We start from the raw sequence: 8,076 nt of genomic DNA, 5'->3' as shown, positions 1-8,076 counted from the left end.
TGAGACCTTTGTCAGTATTAGGGTAGTTGGAGGAAAAATATTATATGTATGTATAGAGGAAAAATATTATATGTATGTATAGATAGATAGATAGAGAGATAGAGGGCACAGGGTGAGTTGAAGATTAAGGGGTCATATCTGGAGAATAAAGTTAAGGGATGAGAGAGGATTATACTCAGAGAAGAAGAAAGGGAGAGGTAGAATGGGGTAAATTATCTCACAAAAAAAAACAGAAAAGAAAAGTCTTTTACAGTGGAGAGGAAACGGGGGAAGGTGAGAGGGAATCAGTGAATCTTATTCTCATAGGATTTGGCTTAAGGAGGGAATAACATACACATTCAATTGGGTATGGAAATTGTCTTACCCTACAGAAAATAGGGGAGAAGGGGACAAGAGAAGGGGATGATAGAGAGGAGGGCAGATTGGAAAAGGGTGTAATCAGAAGTAAATACTTCTGAGGAGGAACAGGGTCAAAAGAAAGAATAGAATAAATGGGAGGGCAGAATAGGATTAAGGGAAATAGAGTTAGTTTTTCACAACATGTCTACTATGGAAGTGTTTTGCATAACTGCACATGTACAACCTATATTGAGTTGCTTGCCTTTTCAATGAGGGTGGGTGGGGAGAGAGGAAGAGAGAAAATTTGAAACCTAAAGTTTTAAAAACATATGTTTAAAAAAAATGCCTTTACATGCTACTGGGAAATAAGAAATACAGGAAATGGGGTACAGAAGTCTATCCTCCCTACAGGAAAATAGAAGGGGAAGGGGATAAGAGAAGGGGGAGAGATAGAAGAGAGGACAGACTATGAAAGGGATACTCAGAATGCATGCCATCTTGGGATGGGGGGAGAGGTGAGATGGGGTGAAAATTTGGAACTCAAAAACTTGTGGAAATGAATGTTGAAAACTACAAATAAATAAAATTATATATAAAAAAATAAAAAACCAAATAATTACATGTACATATATTGAGGGGAAATACTTATTTTTCAACTGATGGGGTAACTGTTTAAAATGCTTGGAGACCACTGATATAAAGTTCTATGCTCAATCAGAGAGAAAGGAAAAATGATCTCTTTGCTTCAGAGATAACTGCAGTAGACTATTCCACCATGGCCATCCCAGCATGGCTGAACCCCTAGGAGAATAGATCTTCACAGAGAAATCCCTTCTCTTTCTTTTCCTTCTCCTTTTCTCCTTTTGCATCCCATTCCTTTTCCTTCCCTTTTCTTCTTTCCTCTCCTCTCACTTCCCAACATTGCTTAAGCACCTAATATATACAAGGCAGCAAACGACTTTCCATAGTTCACATGAGAAACTTCAGGTAAGAATGTGAAGTATCATTCATCTAGGGTTTGAAAACAAAACAAAACAAAACATGAAATAAACACAAAAAGTGGGACTGGCTTACCTTGTTTGTAGTCAAACATAAAAACTTTCTTTGTTATATATTGACACTGAGAGGTCAGTTGGCCTACCCATTTGGGAATGTCAAAAACTTAGTCAGTGTTCATTAAATAGGAATAGAATATCTTTACTCCTTCTAACATCTATGTACTTATTGGAATAATTACTCTCTTCCTTTGGCTTTCTGATGGAATTAGCAAACCGAAAGGAAAAAAGGACTCAAATTTAGTGGCATGAAATGATTGTTTTTGCTAAAAACAGACAAACAAAAACATAATTTGCAAAACAAGGCAGTGATAGGTAAAGGAAAACACCTACAAAGGAGAATTTCTCTTATTCTGACAGCAAGGCTTTCATTTAACATGCGACCCATAAATAAATGCTGCCCTGTCCATGCTACAGGCCACTTAAGAGCAGAGACCATCATTTTATTTAGCAGCAGAATGACCGTAATGAAATGAGTCTTTTCCAGGCCCAATGCTCATGATCCCTAACGCTCTGGGGAAGGCGCTTACACAAAATACAGTGAAAACATTCTACCTCTCGATGATTATAGAGAGAATCACAAAAACAAAGTGATATAAAAATGCAAAATGTTATAAAATAACATGCCCAGCAGCAACACACGTACCTGTGAATTAGCTATGAGCCAAAAGAACTTGCAGTCTGAGAAAGGTCGATGAACAGGGAAGGAGGAGGCTGCTGTAGGAAGCATTAGAATCCTTTTGGCATCAGTGAGGAAAAGTCGTGTTGGGGGCAACAGAATGCAAAACTATGCCAAGTCAAGCAGCTGGATCCATGACCCTTCTTCTCTATGCTGTCATCTTCTGCAGCAGCATCACACTATATTCGATAAACACATACACGTTTATGGCCTGGTGCTTGCTGATATACAACCCAAGATAAAAGACTGTTGGTGTTTAGTCATTTTCAGTCATGTCAGCTCTTCATGACTCCATTTTGGGGTTTTCTTGGCAAAGATTCTGGAGTGGTTTGCCATTTCTTTCTCCAAATCATTTTTACAGATGAGGAAACTGAGGCAAACAAGGTTAAGTGACTTGCCCAGGGTCCCATAGCTAGTAAGTGTCTGAGGCTGGATTTGAATTCAGATCTTCCTGACTCTAGGCCTGGCACTCTATCCATTCTGCCACCTAGCTGTACCTATACAGAATCCTAATTAGGAATATTTTCAATCTCTACCTCTACTGAAGAGGGATTGAAAAATATGGGGGTTTGGGAGACAGACTCTGGAAAACTGGCTGCTGTCAATACTCCTCCTTGGGAGGAGGGTGGGAAAGGAGGTGTGCCAGTGAGGAGGAAGGTGAGACTGCAGTTTTCAACTTCAGTCCATCCTGGGCAAAGGAGTGTGGTAATGTTTATACCACAGATGTGGGGGAGAGGGGACATAACTGGCAAATAGACAGAGAAATGCTAAGGGTGGAAGCAAGCCCTTCTGAATGTTCACACCCTGGACTAAAGCTCTTATCACTTCACTCATATTAAAGTTCTGTGTCTACATAACAGTTACCAAATGTTTTGAAAATCACCCCTAGGGTCAAATATAAACTCCTCTATTTGGCATTCAAAGAATTTTGCTTATTTGTTTGTTTCTAAAACCTGACCCCAAATGATCTTTTTAGCTCTATTAAGCATCATTCCTCTCCATGCCTGTTGCAGTCCAGCTACACTGGCCTTTTCACTGCAGTTCATCTGTAACACTTAACCTCACACTTCCATGCCTTTGTACTTGACTGTCCCCCATGGCCAAAAATGCGCTCCCTCCTCATCTCTGCCTCTTAGAACCTCTAGCTTCCTTCAAGACTCAGCTCAGGCATCAACTTCTCCATTAAGTCTTTTCCTCCCCCCCTCAACTTCCAGGGCATTCATTTCCTCTCAAAAACTGCCACGTATCTATTTTCTAAGTGTACCTCAGTGGCAGTGATAGTATGGTGAATAGACAAATGGTCTAAATTAGGTTGACCTGAGTTCCAGTACTGGCCTCTGCTAATATACTGGCTGTGTGACTGACCCTGAACAAGTCAACTTCTCAGTGCTTGCTCTAAGACTGTAAGGTGCCAAGCTGCATTGATGGAGATAGTTTCCTTTTCCAGGAATTCTATCTACCAACAAAACCTTGAGTTTGGTCCCTCTTCCTTTTCTGCTTCTATTTTTCACTGAGATGATAAAACATATATTTGTGAAACAGTGATTAACACAGCATTTTATATAACACTGCTATAAATGCACAAATCATGATATCATAAGGTACTAGATTAGGTAGCATAATCAAAAATAGAATAATTATAAAGTTATAAAGATATTTTGCATTTGTAAGCACAAGAGGCAGCTAAGTGGCACAAAGGATAGAGGGCTGGACCTGGAATCAGGAAAACCTGAGTTCAAATCTAGCTTCAGACACATACTAGCTGGATGACTGTAGAGAAGTCACTTATCCTGTTTACCTCAGTTTCCTCATCTGTAAAATGAGCTGTAGAAGGAAATGGCAAACCACTCCAGTATCTTTGCCAAGAAAACCCCAAATGGTGTCATGAAGAGTTGGACATGAATGAAATGGTTCAACAACAACAAACAGGAGAGACATTAGAGAAGGAAGGTATTAACACAGAATGGCCTCATCAGGGAAACTTCATTAGAGGAAGTGGGACTTTGGGTGATGGGTAAGATGTAGTTAAATGGAAAGTATGAGAAGGGTATATTTTAGGCAAGAGTAGAGAACAGCATGAGTTGGAGGCATAGAGGGGAGAATAAGCAAGCTTTGTGCGAGAGACAGGAAGGACAATGGCCTATTGAAAAAGGAGAATTCATATTAGAGAGAATTTGCTTATTATGTTTTATGGATCACATTATGAAAGGCCTTGAAGATTAGACAGAGTAATTTAGGTGTAGCATAATATGTTATAGTGAACCATTGTAAGTTTCTGGAGTGAGGGAGTGAGGTGATGAAAACGGTGTTTAAGGAAGGCGAGTCTGGCAGCAGCATGCATGAAGGACTGAAGGGTTGGAGAGAGTGGGGGCAGGACTCCTAGCTAGAAATTAATTATTAGTATGAGTTAGTGAAGGGTGGTAGCAGTAGAAATGGAGAGAAAGAGAAAAACAGGATAAAAAATGACACCTTGTCAATAAGAAAGCATGTAGTAACCATGTGCTAGGCATTGTGTTAAGTGACGGGGATACAAATAAAGACAAAAATAAAGACAAAAACAGTCCCTGCTCTCAAGATGTTCACATTTGAATGGGACATACAATACAAGTAACTAGGTATATACAAGATATATAAAGAATAGATGGGAAGTAGTCTCAGAGGGAAAGGCTCTAATTCTTGTCGGTTCTGGGAAAGGCCTCCTTCAGAATGTTGGATTTCAGCTGAGTTATGAAGGAAGTTTGGGCAGCCAGAGGCAGAGATGAGGAAGGAGAACATTTCAAGCGTGGAGGATAGCCAGTGTAAAGGCATGGAGATGGGAGACAGTGTTGCATACAAGGAAAAGAAAATAAGGCAAATGTGGAGAATTGGGGGAACAAAGTTTAAGAAGACTGGAAAGGTATAAGAGCCAAACAGGACATTTTATATTTTATGCTGGAGGCAAAAGGGAACCACTGTAATTTATTGAGTAGGAAGGTGACTTGGTTAGACCTGTGCTTTAGGAACATCTATAGGGTAGTCAAATAAAGGATGCACTAGAGTTGGTAGGGACTTGAATAAGGGAGACCAACCACAAAGCTTAAAGGCCATTGGATTTAGCAATTAAATATCACTGGTAACTTTGGAGACATCAGTTTCAGTTGAATGTTGAGGTTGGAAGCCGCATTGCAGAGGGTTTAGGAGAAAATGAAAACAGAAGTGTAGATACAAAGCATAGATGGTTTCCTCAAGTTATTTAGCTGAGGAGGGGAGATGTAGAAAGATGGCCAGCATGGATGGTAGGATCAAATGAGGATTTTATAGGAAAGAAAAAAAAAACAGTTTGTAGTAGTAGGCAGCAGGGAAATGCCAAAAGCAACTGAAGGTCTTAAGGGAGAGAGCCAGGTCACATGAGAAAAAATGGAGTACTAAACAGTTTCTCATGATCTCTGCAACTTCTTCAAAAAAATTATACTCCAAAGATAAGTCAACTTTTGCTGTCTCAATGGTCGAGAACACCAGAATCCAAAAAGAAAGTAAAACAAAACAAAAGTATGAATGCTTACTGATGCTTACTGACCCTAAGCTCACCCGGAGTCAGGAAGACTCATCTTGAGTTCAAATTTGGCAATAGATATTTACTAGCTGTGTGACCCTGGGCAAGTCATTTAACCCTGTTTGCCTCAGTTTCCTATCTGTAAAATAAGCTGGAGAAGAAAATGGTAAACCACTCCAATATCTTTGCCAAGAAAACCCCAAATGGGTTTATAGAGAGTTGGACACTGAACAACAATGAGAAGACCCTGAGCTGACTCAATTCCTCGAATTGAGATTACATTAGGAGACTCAAGGACACAACAAAAGTTTACAACAAAACCCATCCTTACAACTCCATCTACCCCCTTTCCAGTGCCATGGAGATTCTGGCTCTAGGCTTCAGAACTTTGCTCAGGCCTAGATAGTCAACTTGGCCACAGCACTTCAGAAAGAAAAAGCCTGATGGAGGCTACAACCCTGAAACACCAGTGCTGCAAAGCTTTAAACTGTTGGTGCCAGGCTACAAGACTGAGGAAGGGAGAGATTGGGACTGATCACCAGGACAGGGCACTGTGTATATGTGAAGGCTGGGCAGCACTCTACCTGTCCTGAGGGAAAGAGTACATTCAGCTGGGGGCAGTTCTGAGCACCTAGAAGTCAGTCTGGGCAGAGACCTATGCTGGTGAACCAAGACCTGTCCAGTATGGGAGGAGGCTAAGATGCTTTGAGTTCAGTCCCCAAGGAAACCTCAATTTGAGGAGTGGGAGTCAGAAAGTGAGTGATATGGAAAATAAGGGGGAGGGGAAAAGACTGAAATTACAAAGGGTTTCAGGAAGAAGAAAGCTCAAAGACTTTGAAGATAATGTACAATCAATGGGAAAAATAGTAACAGAAGGAAATATGGCCTCTAGATCTCATAAACAAGTTCAGGCATCTATGAATAAAATCATCCCATGCTGTTTCTGAGTGGCTTAAAAAAGAATTGAGAATCACAAGAGCAGAATTTATGGCCTGCTCAGCAAAAAAAATGGCAGAATAAAAAAAAAGCCTGAATCTGCATTGGCAAGCCTCACAAAGAAATAAAGAAGAGAATAATAGATTTTGAATACCAACACACAAAAGTGAAGGACAATCTAGACAATAAGTGAAAAACAGTAACATCGAAAGAAAATTTGTTCCCTATGCAAGCAAAGCTTACTGATCTCAAAGACAGGATGGGTAGAGACAATCTAAGGATCATAGGTCTCCTAGAAGAATACTACAGGTCAAAAAACCATTAATATAATAATGAAGGAAATAATAGAAAATAACTGCCCAGAACTTCTGAATATAGGAAAGTAAATTCCAATTGAAAGAATTCATAGATTACCTCTAGAAAAAAGCCAAGGCTAAAAACTCCAATACACATGGTGGTAAAATTTAACAGTTCAATTCAGAAAAAAAAAACCAAGTTCTGCAAGACATCAAGATAAAGACCTCAAATACAAAGGAAAGGACATTCAAATAATGCAAGACTATTCTACACCCACTAGAAAAAGGAGGAAGTAATAGGATAATATGTCTTGAAGAGCAGTGGAGCTCAGGATGCAGCCTAGAGGGACCTACCCCACAAATCTGAGCTTAATCACACAGGAAAAAAAGATGGATGTTGAATAATAAAGAAGAGTTTGAAACATTTTAGGAAGATAAGGGAGAGAATAAGAATGATAGTTGCAATCTGTTGGAGATGATAGGGAAGAGTACACGAATCAAGAGTACATGTAGAGGGATTGGCCTTGGCAAGAAGAGCAAACTCTTCATGTGAGACAGGAATGAAGGAGATGGGGGAAGATGTCCTAGTAATGTGAGATGAGAAGGTTCAGAGAAGAGGAATTTGCTTGGCTAATGGCCTCAGTTTTTTGCAGGGATGAATAAGACAAAGTTCTCAGCTGAGGAGGTAAGGAAGGAGATGGTATAGAAGACTTAAGGAAAGACAAAGAAGTTTGGAACATTCCTTGTGGAAAGTGGGATAACAGATTGATTAGGGAGGAACAGAATAACAAATTAGCAACAGTGATGCCTTTCCTGGTCTCTCTCAATACTAGTGCCTTCCTTCTGAGATGACCTCCATCTCTAGTCATCCTGATGACTATATCTGGCCACTTGACCCAGATGACTCTTCAGGACAAAGTGAAGCTGGTGACTTTGCACTGTCCTCCCTCCCTCAAATCAAAGTCAATTGCAAGTCATGTCATCAACTCCCTGATGACATAGTCCTGTTTGAGAAAGCAGGGCAAAGTGTGTGTGTGTGTGTGTGTGTGTGTGTGAGAGAGAGAGAGAGAGAGAGAGAGAGAGAGAGAAAGAGAGAGAGAGAGAGAGACAGACAGACAGACAGACAGACAGAGATGCGGATACATGCATCTTATCTTTTCCATTAGAATTTGAGTTCTTTGAGGGAAGGAAGGAGGGAAAGAAGGATGAAAACAAGCACTTAAGCATCTACTATGTGAG

Source organism: Phascolarctos cinereus, unplaced genomic scaffold (genome assembly GCF_003287225.1).
Source record: "Phascolarctos cinereus isolate Bilbo 61053 unplaced genomic scaffold, phaCin_HiC Scaffold_4;HRSCAF=312, whole genome shotgun sequence".
Classification (NCBI taxonomy): domain Eukaryota; kingdom Metazoa; phylum Chordata; class Mammalia; order Diprotodontia; family Phascolarctidae; genus Phascolarctos; species Phascolarctos cinereus.
This window is presented reverse-complemented; position numbering follows the sequence as displayed.